This window comes from Sinocyclocheilus anshuiensis, unplaced genomic scaffold, assembly GCF_001515605.1.
Source record: "Sinocyclocheilus anshuiensis isolate Anshui unplaced genomic scaffold, SAMN03320099.WGS_v1.1 scaffold635, whole genome shotgun sequence".
Lineage (NCBI taxonomy): Eukaryota > Metazoa > Chordata > Actinopteri > Cypriniformes > Cyprinidae > Sinocyclocheilus > Sinocyclocheilus anshuiensis.
Window position 1 is genome coordinate 918518 of NW_015551039.1, and position 12845 is coordinate 931362.

General features: G+C 39.0%; 1 long non-coding RNA gene across 4 annotated transcripts in view; it reads right to left on the minus strand.

Moving 5' to 3' along the window:
* The window catches only part of LOC107661406 (uncharacterized), a 15221-nt gene extending 3879 nt beyond the window's left edge, over positions 1–11342 (minus strand). For all 4 annotated transcript variants that reach the window (XR_001631104.1, XR_001631105.1, XR_001631106.1 and 1 more), the window contains exons 1-2: positions 11148–11342; positions 6618–6752 (exon numbers count right to left, since the gene is read on the minus strand). This is a non-coding gene — a long non-coding RNA (uncharacterized LOC107661406). The remainder of the gene's footprint in view (positions 1–6617; positions 6753–11147) is intronic.
* Between the last annotated feature and the right edge of the window lie 1503 nt (positions 11343–12845).

The following is a 12845-nucleotide window of genomic DNA, read 5'->3' on the forward strand; positions in this document are numbered from 1 at the left end:
TATATATATATATATATATTTAAAGTGAATGGGCAAATTATAATAATAATTTACTAAAAAAGTTAAAAACTGGTTTCAAACCACATGCTATGTTTCTTGTATTATGCCACCAAAATGAAAATATAAGAATCTAAATATATTTTTTTTAAATGCAAGAAATTTTCGCATGTCAAAACAAGAAGTTCAGAAGGATTGTGTTTTTCTGGCACTTTTTGGACCTTGCCCTTCCTCAGAAACCCAGATTAAATCTGGACATGTTCTTTTACACCAGTCATCGTGCGACCAGTTTTCGGATGAAAAAAAAAAAATAGAGTGGACCAACAGTTCATCATAAACAAGTCGACACTGAGAAAATTGTTTTTATTGAATAGGGCTGGAGTGTGTGGCTCTCTCTCTCTCTCTGTCCCCTCCCCGTGGGCAGGGAGAAAGACTTGACCCCGTGATTTACTTCATGCTTCTCTGAAGCTGTTGTACTCCGTCAGTGCCCCCACACACACACACACACACACACACACCCCTGAGAATCTACAGTAGGTGAGTAATACAACGGGCACATTCATTTGGTAAATGGAGACAGACACAGATGGCACCAGCAGGTTGTTTCGAACATTACCTCATAGCAGAGATCATGATAAAGACGTGTTCTTTAGGAAGTGGGTGACGGGGATGTATGTGGGTGAGAATGTGGCATTCTCATGCCGTTTCCTGCTGGATGGCAGATAAACGGTAAACCCAACTGTGAGCCAAATGCAGAAGCGAGATGTGCTGTACCCACGCAGCAGGCACAAAGAGAGAGGAGGGCTGATGAGCTGTGCCAACATGCCTCCGCATGTGGAGGTGTCCTTGAGAAAAGGTGTGTGTGTGTGCATCAACCCATGAGTGTGTGAAAATGTTTTCTATACAGACTTATGCGTCACGGTGTCCTGTGGAGTGGAGGGAGAATCCACAGTTTATGCCAAATGTGACCTCATTTATGGGTCAGGAACAGGTGAGTGGGTGGAGTGGGAATGGACAGGATGTCCCGGGATTGAACTGTCCTCTTGCTCAAATGCCCTTTTTGATCATCTATCTTGAATCATATGAACTTTGCTCTCTTTTGAACTGACTGATGGCTATGGACACCGCTAACAAAAATATGTTCAAAGAACATTTTTGCTAACGTTCTGATTAAAGGATGAAAGCATTCTCAGAACGTTCAAATGTCCATTTTTTAAACGTTAGAATTGTATCATTTTACAAACATTATAGAAATGTTACTTTTGAATGTTCTCTGAACCATTTGAAACTAGTAGTAACGTTTAAAAAAAGCATTAGACTAACGTCCAACTAAACCGTTTCAGAAAAACGTTCCATTAACAATGTATGAATGTTTTTGTGTCTATTAACGATATGTAAAAAAAATATTTTGAGAACGTTCCCCATTCGCTGTGGCCAAATGTGGTCGTCATTCAACCTTTCAAGCTTTCTGCATTCGGTTCAGTCTGTTTTAATTAATCACTTTCTTGCTGGTAAGGTGATTCTCAATGCGGTGTCTGCAGTCTCTCATTTTGTCCTCACCACAGTGAAACTGTGCGGCAAAAAGTGTGGGCAACTCCAAAAAAAAAACAAAAAAAAAAACTGCTGATCTGATTATTTCTTTGCACAGCCAGGAATTAATGCTTTTTTTATAGCCAGGAACAAGAGAGTTTTTCCTTCATGCTTGAGTGCGCACAATAATTGAGACACAGGACCCCTCAGGAAATTCCCCACAAACACTGCTGCTGTCAGTCATTGAGACAGAACCACTATATTTACCTGGATATCCATGGTTATTTTTGAACGAAAAGAGGAAACACTATTGCCCTCTGCCTCCTTTTTCAAACACATTAGGCCATTACAAAACAAGCACTCACCGTCCGTGACATCCGCTGCATTAACTACAAACAACAGAAGTATTCATGATATCTATATTTGCTAAGCATGTGTGGGGAGGCAGTGGGCAAAGCAAAATGTAATTATACATGTAGATCTAAATATAAACACCAAATAAACATGTCAGTCTCCCAGATAGCAATCAAGTTTAAACTAGTTGGAGCTGGTTTATATGGTTGACCATCCACCATGTCTCAAAAACCAACTTTAACATTTTAAAGGGACAGTTCGCCCAAAAATGAAAATTCTGTCATTCCCTCACTCTACACTTTATAAAAAAAAATAAAATAAATAATAATAAAAAAAAAGGTTCTTAATTGGCATCTATGGTTCAATGAAGAACCTTTAACATCCATGGAACCTTGCTTTGCACAAATAGGTTATTTATAGTGGAAATAGGTTATTTAAAATGGTTATTTTAATTAATTTTAATAATTCAATTTTAAATTGTTTACTGAAAGGTTCTTTATGGAACCAAAAATGGTTCTTCTGTGGCATAGATGAAAAAAAGAACCCTTTGGAACCTTTATTTTTAATGATGTAAAGAATATATTTTTATATTTTTGTCGAAAAATTTAATTTAATGAGGAAAAAAACAACACTGGACCCCACTGATTTTCATTGTTGTACACTAAAAAACACTAACATTTTATAATATAATCTTTGGTATCATACAGATTTGAAATGACATAAGAATGTGCAAAATGACTAAATTATCCCTTTAAGATGGCATAAGCAGTTTGTAACTGGTTTACTGATTGTCCACCAACTAAAAACCAGCTATCATGTTTCAAAGAACATCAACACAGCTTAAACTGGATTTCCCAGCAGGGTTGTCTAATAAAGCTGATATGAGATCAGAAATAGCCTTTATAAACAAAGGTGTCAGTTGTAATGTTTTGCGATCCTTGATGGACAGTTAGCAGGGTCCGTGTGGAGAATAACTAGCTCAAATGGGTGATTGTGGTATACAGAGTTGCTCGATTAGTGCATCTCATTAGCTTCAGTCCACTGCATCCCAAATAAAGGAGGATCTCCATAGAAGAAAAGACGGGGGCTTTTTCACACATGCAGAGTGAAAAAGGGACACATGGTGGTCACTGATAATTGGGCCATTTGTTTAAGGGAATTAAATTGACCACTGAATATTACCGACGAGCCTTGATTAGGGCCTCATCTGAGCTGGAGTGACTCTGATAACAAGAGTCATCTACCTCATCTGCCACTGATTGGCTACTCAGATGAACCAAACGAGGAGGGCTAATTACATTATATGGCTCACAAACTGGGAACTAGAATCAGGATTGACAGTCATTTCAAATAAGATGTTATAGCGAATATCTGGTTAGTGTGCTACATTTCTTTATATGATTTCACCTCTATTAAAAAGCTTTAAAATATAGGTTTAATATTCAAACTCCATCTAAATTTAGTGATAAATGACTTTCATAATCTCACCCTTGTCATACATTGAATACGAGGAACCATCTTCAAGCTACATGCTCATGGTGATCAGTGAAAGATACCTCTACAACCCACCCTTAATTTTTTCTCCCTGCGTAAATGTGGTTACTATGATACGACAATGTGTTGCTATGGTCGCGTGGGCATGCGATCATAGGGACGGCAATAAAGAGAGAATTCCTTCATTGAGGAAGAGAGCATATTTTTTAAAACAGTATGTGTGTATATATATATATATATAAATAAATAAATATATAAATAAATATATATATAAATAAATGAATGAATGAATGAATGAATGAATGAATGAATGAATGAACGTTAAGCATCCAGAATCATCATTGCAATCTCATAATATGTAAAACCCATTATGACTTGCTGCATTTCATGCACATATGGCCTAAGCACATAGGCCATATGGCCACATACGGCCTAAATCTGTGTCAGAGTTGGAGAGAGAGACTGTAAAGTGAGTCTATCCTCATGATGAGTGAATGAGTAATGTGTGAGAGACTGTCACCATGAATGAGCCTGCGGGTGAGAGTCTGACTGCTGAGTGTTAACATAGGGTGTTAAAAAACAGCTTCTGTGGCAAAACGAAATGACGCTTCAGGCAGATTTAGCAACATATTGCAAAAATGCAAATCGCACTAACATTCCATTGCTGTACTAGATGACTTCATTCAGTTCATAAAGCACAAAGGCATATATAATGCACGTGGTGTAAAACAACTCTTTTCACAATCTTGCCCTAAATAGCTTGTCACTTGGAATGTGCCCTCAATGGTACACCTTTGTACCTGTATCTACCCTCAATAAGGTGCATATTAGTACCTTAATGATAGATAAAGGTGTACCTTTGAGTGTACTGCAATTTTTGCACATTTTTTCCCAATAATGATCATATACATTGCATTTCCCACCTGACATACAGTACATACATGTCATATATATATATATATATATATATATGACGTTAATAAAGTTTTTTTGCACCAAAAACAGTCAGAATCCATCTTTTCATGACCTTCTCCATCCTCTCTCTGACACTTAGAATGAATTGAATGGCTAACAACAACCACAGCCAAGCATCTGGGGCCCGTTCTTCGTACGTCGCTAACTCAGTTAGCTGGATTTGATTGTTGACGATTTGGCGTGATCTTGGACAGTTTGGTTCTTCGAAGCTCATCCCGGAGTTGCTGTCATAGCAACAGGTTCATAAACTTAAACCTGCTCGGGAGCAGGCTTATTTCATGCAAACAGGATTAGATGGCATCTTTTTAAGCAGAATTGATACTTAAAATCTGTCCGTTACCACCGCTACTTTATTACAAGAGTACCCTACTAATCCAGGGACAATAATTTAAAATAATAAATCATTTAAAAATGAATTTAAAGATAATATAATAATGTTGTGACGTTGCTGTCTTGCCGCCAGCCAATTGCTGCATTGCTGATCGTGGTTTCGAGTATCGATACATAGGCCCTTTTAAGCCAACCCATGAACGCGCAACTATCTCAGATAACTCAATCCAGCCTTACTAATCATCAACAACAGGTGCGTTCGAAGAACCGAATTAGCCAGATCCTGATTAGCGCGATGATATCATCTTGGATGTGACATTTAATTAAACATTTGCTTGCAAAGAGAGGGAGGCAAGAGGATGGATAAAAGCAATAATCGTAACTTTAGCCTAGAGCTAAAAAAAAGGCACTGAAGTACCTTACTTTCTCCCTCTCCTCCATGTGCCTCATTCTCTTCCCCTTTCTAACCATCTCTGCCCACTCTCTTCTCTTCTAATAGTTATGCAATGCTTTATGAAACTTCATATTCACTTGTTTTTCAATTGATTTATTGACCTTGCATTTGCAGTTTTCTAATTTCATACATATATTTTATATAACAAATTACATTTTTATCAGCACACTACAATTTGAGTGAATAGAATGAACTGGCAAATTAAAATAAATATCCAATTACATCTGATTACTCACTCAGAGCCCACAAGATGTTAATGGATTAAAAACATTCACTTGCATTTTAGAAAATACTTTTCTTTCACTTAGAAGAACTTATAAATCCTAGATTTTTAATGTGGACCCCAACAACAAATACACAACTACAGATGAAAAGGACAAAGAACAAACCTGGGCACTCCAAATATTGTTACAAAGACTATAGTTGCACTACACACTGACACTGCGTTCAGATCGAAGTGCACAGAGATGGGCAAAGACGCACACGGAATCATTGATGGCTACTATCAAAGGCAGACCTGAATGGCAAAGATGGATAATGGATCTCTTATGGCCACTAAGAGCGGCATTATTTTAAGACAAATTGCAGGATGTGCAGTTAAAAGGATATCTTTCTTACATGTGTGAGGTTGGTTTAGATCAGAAGCTCATGGAGGCGTTTTGTAATGCAGTGCCTTTGGCTTAATATGAAATGAGATGGGAGAATAGAGAGCGAGCGACAGACTGAAAGGGGAAAAAAATCTGCTGCTTGAGGTCACACATCTACGTCACGTCACCATGGCAACCTTGCATCAGCAACAACTTACGAAGGGAGAGAGAGAGGGAGCGAAAAAGGAGGGTGAGAGCACAATGTGCTGGCATGTAGCGCTGGAATTGAGTAGCAAGCTTAAACAGCAAGAGGGAAAAAAGACCTTATGGAATTATAGAATGCTTTTGCTTGGACTATAAATAGATCGGTGGAAATTTTCCTTAACCAAAAAAGAACTGTGATTTAAAGGGCAAGACCTCTGCAAAATTACAGCAAGTGCTGACATCTGTCAATGGAAAAAGTAATGAATTAGTAGTCACCATTCACAGAAACCCAAAGAGAGATAGAAATACTTCAACAAAAGTCCACATTTTCGCACTGTTCTGAGCCCTGGGTCTAAAAATACACTGCACAAGAAAAGAAAAGAAAAAAAAACACCATGCTGCAGGCTGGGGAAGTATCTCTGACAGAAATGGGGAAGGGAGGGAGGTAGTGTGTGGGTGTCTGAGTGTTACATCTGCTCACTCACAACAGTTTATATGAATCTAGCAGTGCACACAGCTGAACAATGCATTAGATAATTTATTATACTTTAATGTAGATTATTTAAATGCCACGACAGGTGCAACTTCATCGGCCTGTCAGTATGCTATGGATATCACAAATATACCCACACATTGGCATGATGTGCTGGCCTCTCTTAACTTTAAAGGCAACCCCATACCCTACTCTTTACCTCTGTTTCTCTTATCGGTTTCATAGACAGCTTCAATCCTTCCTCTTCCTCTGGCTTCAGCAGGAGTGGGAGGTGTTGCTAGGTGACAGGTTAGCTCCTTTCTTTCAAGAGGCAGAGTGAAGACCTTGATTCTCTCTGTGTAAAAATAAACAGCAATGCAGAGAGAAAGAATCTTGAGATAGAGGACAAGCATACTTCAGCAGCACAAGAGGCCAATGACATTTAGTTTCTCATTGAAGTATTTTGTTGCAGCTCTTACTTTCGGTGCAGTTTGATTGCACTTACAAAACTCTTTGATGGAAAAGCAGAATTAAACTTGTACAGATGACTTTAGAATTACCTCAAATGAGTCCAAACATAATAAATATGTATTTTAATGCATGGCATGATGGGTAATTTAAAAATGCATTATTTTTACCTTAATGTTTTTATCTCTAAATTGCGTTCACACAAGTCTCATCTTGGGTTGAAAAGACTTTCACATTCTTAAGAATGAAATTCACATTCTTAAAAAAAAAAAAAAAAGGAAACTTCTCCACTTCCTACATGGTTATTTTTGTCCACTGTGTGTAAAATCAGAGGAGGCTTCAGGTGGGCACAATCAACTCAGTCGTGCTCTCTGGGCCCAGGCTAAATTACATCTTCCTGTTCCCAGGGACATCTTGCTAACAGAGGGATGTCATACTGGGCATTATCCATTTACTCGCATCCGGAAGGCACTAAACTATTATTTTTTACCCTTAGATACACAGAAAATATTGATTGTAATATAACGACCAAAAGCTTTTGAAGACATTTTGGAAAGATGTTACATAGGTCTGACAGCAACTATTATAGAACATCCACTCAGAATCCTTTCTCACCTTTTAACTTATGCGGGTGATTTTGAATTACGAAGGAAATGCAGTTAAAGACATATTTCACCAAAAAGAAATGTACTCACTCTCAGGCCATCCAATAAGTAGATGAGTTTGTTTCTTCATTGGAACGGATTTGGAGAAATTCAGCATTACATCACTTGCTCTCCAAATGAAAGTTTCGATGAAACTTTTACATGTGCATTTGAATCCACTTTATGCATTGTATCCTAACAATAGGTGACCACCCATTTAATTGATCAGAATTTGCACTCAGTGGTGCTCATTGACTAAAGCCAATTTACCAGAAATGGGTGCTTAAGGAAACCACCTCAATAACAATGGTGTTCCATATTGTACTGTCTCTGCTTTGAAGATATCAAACAGCAGAGGCAATTCATACAAACTATACCTTGAGAAAGCCACACAGAAAGCCTTGCACGCTTCAGTGTTTCTGAATCACACTGTGGGCTTGCTAAACAGAAAAACACACCAACTATTTTAAGAGGTGAAATTTGTTAACGGGTGGCCACTGCACAGTTTAATCACGGATGGTGCACTGCGATTACAAAGTATCAGTAGGGATCAGCCTGATCTATAATCAGCATCAGCTAATGCATGATTCTGCCACTGAATATGAGTGCATCCTAATTAGTCTAGCAACTACAAGATGCCTTTTCTATCACATCAAAGGGAACTAAATGTAAAACTTTAATTCAATGAATCTTGCATTGAATTCAGACTTAGTCAACAGTTAATAGTTTAGAGCTGACCAAACAGGTCATTAACTCTGATAATGAGATGCTGAAGGCAAATTAAGGGCCCTGTGTACAGCAACACCCTTGGGATTATTTTGCGTTCATTGTGTCTTCCTGTTTGATTTTCCCTCTACAATCACATTTGCACAAATCCTGTATAAATGTGATCAGAACTTATTGAAAACATCTCTAATGTAAAGTCTGCTGAAAATAACATCTTAAACCAGTGTAAACCAGTATGCTGGTCTCCCATCCTGGTCAAGCTGGTCTGTTTCCTAGTTTAAGACGGGATTTGGGCTGGAAGAACAGCTAGTCTATCCTGAGACCAACAAAAACCAACAAACCATTTTAGGCTCGTTTAAGGGATAGCCTATCACGGATCGGATCAGGGGTGGCGCCAGAGAATTTTGAACGCAGGTGCTGAGGGGGTGCTAGATCATTGACAGGGGGAGCTGGGCAATTAATAAATATGATCAAATGTTGTTGTTATTATTATTAATAATAATAAATAAATTAGCCTAAACCACCCACTCGATTTTGTAATATTGTATTACCTGATTATTTGGCTCATCACAATTTAATTACATTTTTTCGTTTTATGAAATTAAACAAGTAGCCTTTAGATCAGTCAGTTCCCAAATATTTTTTATACAGTCCACCTAAAATTCACTGAACTAGCATTTCGGAATGTGAGAAAAAGGCAATATGACATCAAAAAGCACTGGGCATATATTTACTTGGTATTCACAGTCTCAAACCAGAGCCTTCGCTCTCTGTGTATTGATGGCCAAATGTGCCAAGCTGCTGTTTCAGGCATCGCCACAGCTGCTTCTCAGATATATTGTAGGAGACAGGACAAAGATCTCTCACATGATCTCTGGTGGAAAGGAGTAGGGCTGCTATATGGCGGTTCACTCTGACGTTAATTTAGATTAATATTCGCTATAGATGTGCATATCAAGTGTTTATGAGAAGTGTGGGAGTATTATTGCGCTTACTGCATGACATGGAGGCGCCCGCGCAATCGCTTGAATTTTTTCCTGCGGAAAGAACTTAGAATAGGTAACTCCATTTTTGGTCATAAGAGTAACCTAATAGGCCCGGGCACATTCATAATCATTAATTTTGCCGGTGCTTTGTGGCAGGCTTTATGCGCGCGCTTGAGCACAGACTATAGGCTACACGCCTATATGCCTAAAGGATGGTTTAGTAGGTTATCATATTAATCAATTTAATATAAACGTGCGACTAGTTGACTAGAGAAATCGTTAGTCGGGGGCATGCAGGCCTACTTGGCACAAGGAACCGATCCATTTTTAAAATAAAATTCTATGACATTATGGAAAGTGCGACTGCAAATCACGTCACGCTGCATTGCACGAGTTATGCATGCGTTATGAGTCAAATGCTTTTATTTCATTTGGTGTAGACAGCATCACTGATTATAATGAGTTCTATAGTATTTTGTCACGCTGCGCCACTCGCGTCCGGTGTACACCCGGTGTAACACTGGTTTTGCTTTTATTTCACAGAACTAATCGTTGCCTGGGTTGCGTACGTATGTGTGGGGCGGAGCTATCAAAATAGGGGCGAGACCCTTTTGGGCTAGGGGCGTGTTTGTTTTGTTGATTTCAAATGTCAACATTGGCAATTTAGATTAATATGCGCTATAGATGTGCATATCAAGTGTTTATGAGAAGTGTGGGAGTATTATTGCGCTTACTGCATGACATGGAGGCGCCCGCGCAATCGCTTGAATTTTTTCCTGCGGAAAGAACTTAGAATAGGTAACTCCATTTTTGGTCATAAGAGTAACCTAATAGGCTACATCATTCGTAAAAAAAACAAAACAAAAAAAAACTATTTCTGCTTTTATTTATGTACACTCACAATAACACCAAAATGTTGAACTTTTGTAAAATAGAGAAAATAAACAATGCTTTCTGCCAGTCTCCGTGAAATGAAGCGCGTCACAACAATGAACCGCCTACTTGCCTGCTATTAAAGGCACGTCTTGTGGAGATGGCGAGTCAGCGAGCGTCGGCATTCGGTAACTTCATCTTTGCAGCTGACACTGACTGAGAAAGTTCTAGTTTATTAAATAACCAAAATGTTGAGCTTTAGTAAAATAGAGAAAAATAAACAGGATGCGCTTTCTGCCAGTCTCCCTGAAATGGAGCCCGTCACAACAATGAACCGCCTACTTGCCTCACAAAAAAAATAAATCTATGAAAAAAAATATATCTTGAAATGTCTACTATTGAACGAACCAATTAAAAAAAAAAAAATAAATAAAAAAAAATTCTCTCTCTTTATTTATTCCTTCTCTTTCTATGCATGCGTTATGAGTCAAATGCTTTTATTTTATTTCATTTTTTGGAGGTGCTATATGGTCTTTTTTTGGGGGTGCTGAAGCACCCGCTAGCCCCTCCCTAGCGCCGCCCATTTCACGGATATATCATATAACCCACTGACAATTCATATTCGACACCCAATTACTCCTACTCAAATATCTATTTTTGACCACGAAACACAAATGTGTGATTAAAAAGACTAAATGTGTCAATCTTTTTGAGTGCGTTTGTCAGACACCAGCCATGGGCTATTTTTTAGAAAACGCTTACCGATCAATTCACGCGCGCAACAGGTTTCAGAGACATGCGCGTGCCTCTGAGACAGACCGGTGAATGAGTGACGAACACGTTTAAATTCCGTCTAAATTAACATGTTAATGAAAATTAAACAGATATTCCTCTCCAGATGTGTATTTGATCGCTGCTGGTCAATTATCATGAATGAAAATGAAACGCGTGATTTATTGCATCGTTGAATGACCTCAGCAAGCCACAACGATAACACTATGATAACTTTCCAAAAAGCACTGGAGTTTCTGCATGTTGCTAAAAATAGCTCACCTTCACTAAACAGGCTACTTCGCTTCCTCTTCAGAAAACGAAGACTCGAATGACAGAACCCAGCGAGGGCTGGAGTCTCTCTGCACGAGACTTCTATCTGTAACACCCGGCCGGCTTGTCGGACATTATGGATGGAACAAACTGTCCAGAGAAAACGCAAAGAGGCGTCAGTAGAGCTTGTGATATGAGCAATTGTTTGACAGGTGTTTTAGGTTAATTAGGGGAGACCAGGGAGTGGTTTCAAGTTTAACACCAGTTTAACCAATTCAATGAGCTACATGGGTGAAATCACACATAGCCACCACCCAGAGGTGCAGTAGTTTAAAGCAAAATTTCATATGTGGTTGATAATTTGATTTGTGATCATAATTGACATTAGATGACAGAGAAATTGGACCGTGCAGACAACATTTGAGAGTTTTTAAGAGTCGTTAACCTATATTTTATGCATTGCTTTCAAATTTATTTGCGTTTTTTAACATATATAAGGTTTTTTTATGTGCTTACCATGTTGAATTAAAATGTATAAAATAAAATGGAGGCGATAAAATAATTATTTTAACAAGTTATCACATTATACTTTTGTAATTTGCAATGTATTATGTAATGCAGTTTAAACAAAATATATAACACTTCCCGATTACAGTGGGTATTTTGAGAGATAAGAATCACTCATGAACAAAATCCATTCAGTGAATTAGGCATGTTGGATAACCCTACCTGATGTCCATTTAATTCTTAAACTTATTGTCTCATTCAGACTGCCCTCGTCAGGAGCATCTCAAGCTCATAATGAAGCTACCAATTACGTGTCCCCTATTACATATTGCGCTGATAGATTCTGAGTGAGCCATTGGCTCTTCCCCACAATGTCGCCTTACGCACACAAACTCATAAGACATAACGAAGTGCTGCTGTCCTTGTCTATGCTCGCCCAATGTTCCCCTTATAAGGACAGAGAGAAAGCATTTAATAATAATTAGGCAGAGATTTCTGTGTTCTCGGTTACCCCATGCACTGCTGCATTTAAAGTCATCATAAGCGCAGCGCATTGTCCCGCATGCTGTCAGAGCTACAACAATCTGCCATTTTGTGAATGTATATCCCTTAAAGGATTCATTCCGTGATCACGCAGCTTGTCAGATGTGGAAACGGATGCAAATAACGCAGCGATGCGTGAAATTACAGCACTAATGTCAAGGATTGCATCCGTGCTTCCATGCAAACCCTTTCTGCATCCATGAACATTCTGTGCAAGACATTGGAATAGCCTACAACACAAAGATCATTTTCTGAATCATATCTGAGCTCGGTCGGTTGGAGGTAATCAGCACTGCCACACAAGAGGATTCGGGGAGAGTGGTCCTCTATCTAGTTCGTATGCAACTCAGAAACAGAGCCCCCCTTCTCTGTACACGTCTATACACCGAAGTGCGGTGACTCCGTCTACGTTTCACTCTCTGTCCCCGCCCATTGCTCGGTTTTGTCCAAATCGGGCTTTTTGCGTCGCCGGAGCTCCCGATTTCAAACCAACGTCATCAACGGAGAGAGGGGATGCTGACGTCGGAGCAGAGTCAGAGCGCACGGGTTGGGAGGGGTGAGACGAGTGAGATGCAGCATTGCTTACACTGATATGAGACGTATAAATCCCCCCCGGCCCCCCTTTTACTCCATCCCCCTCCCCTGCGCTCTTTTTTA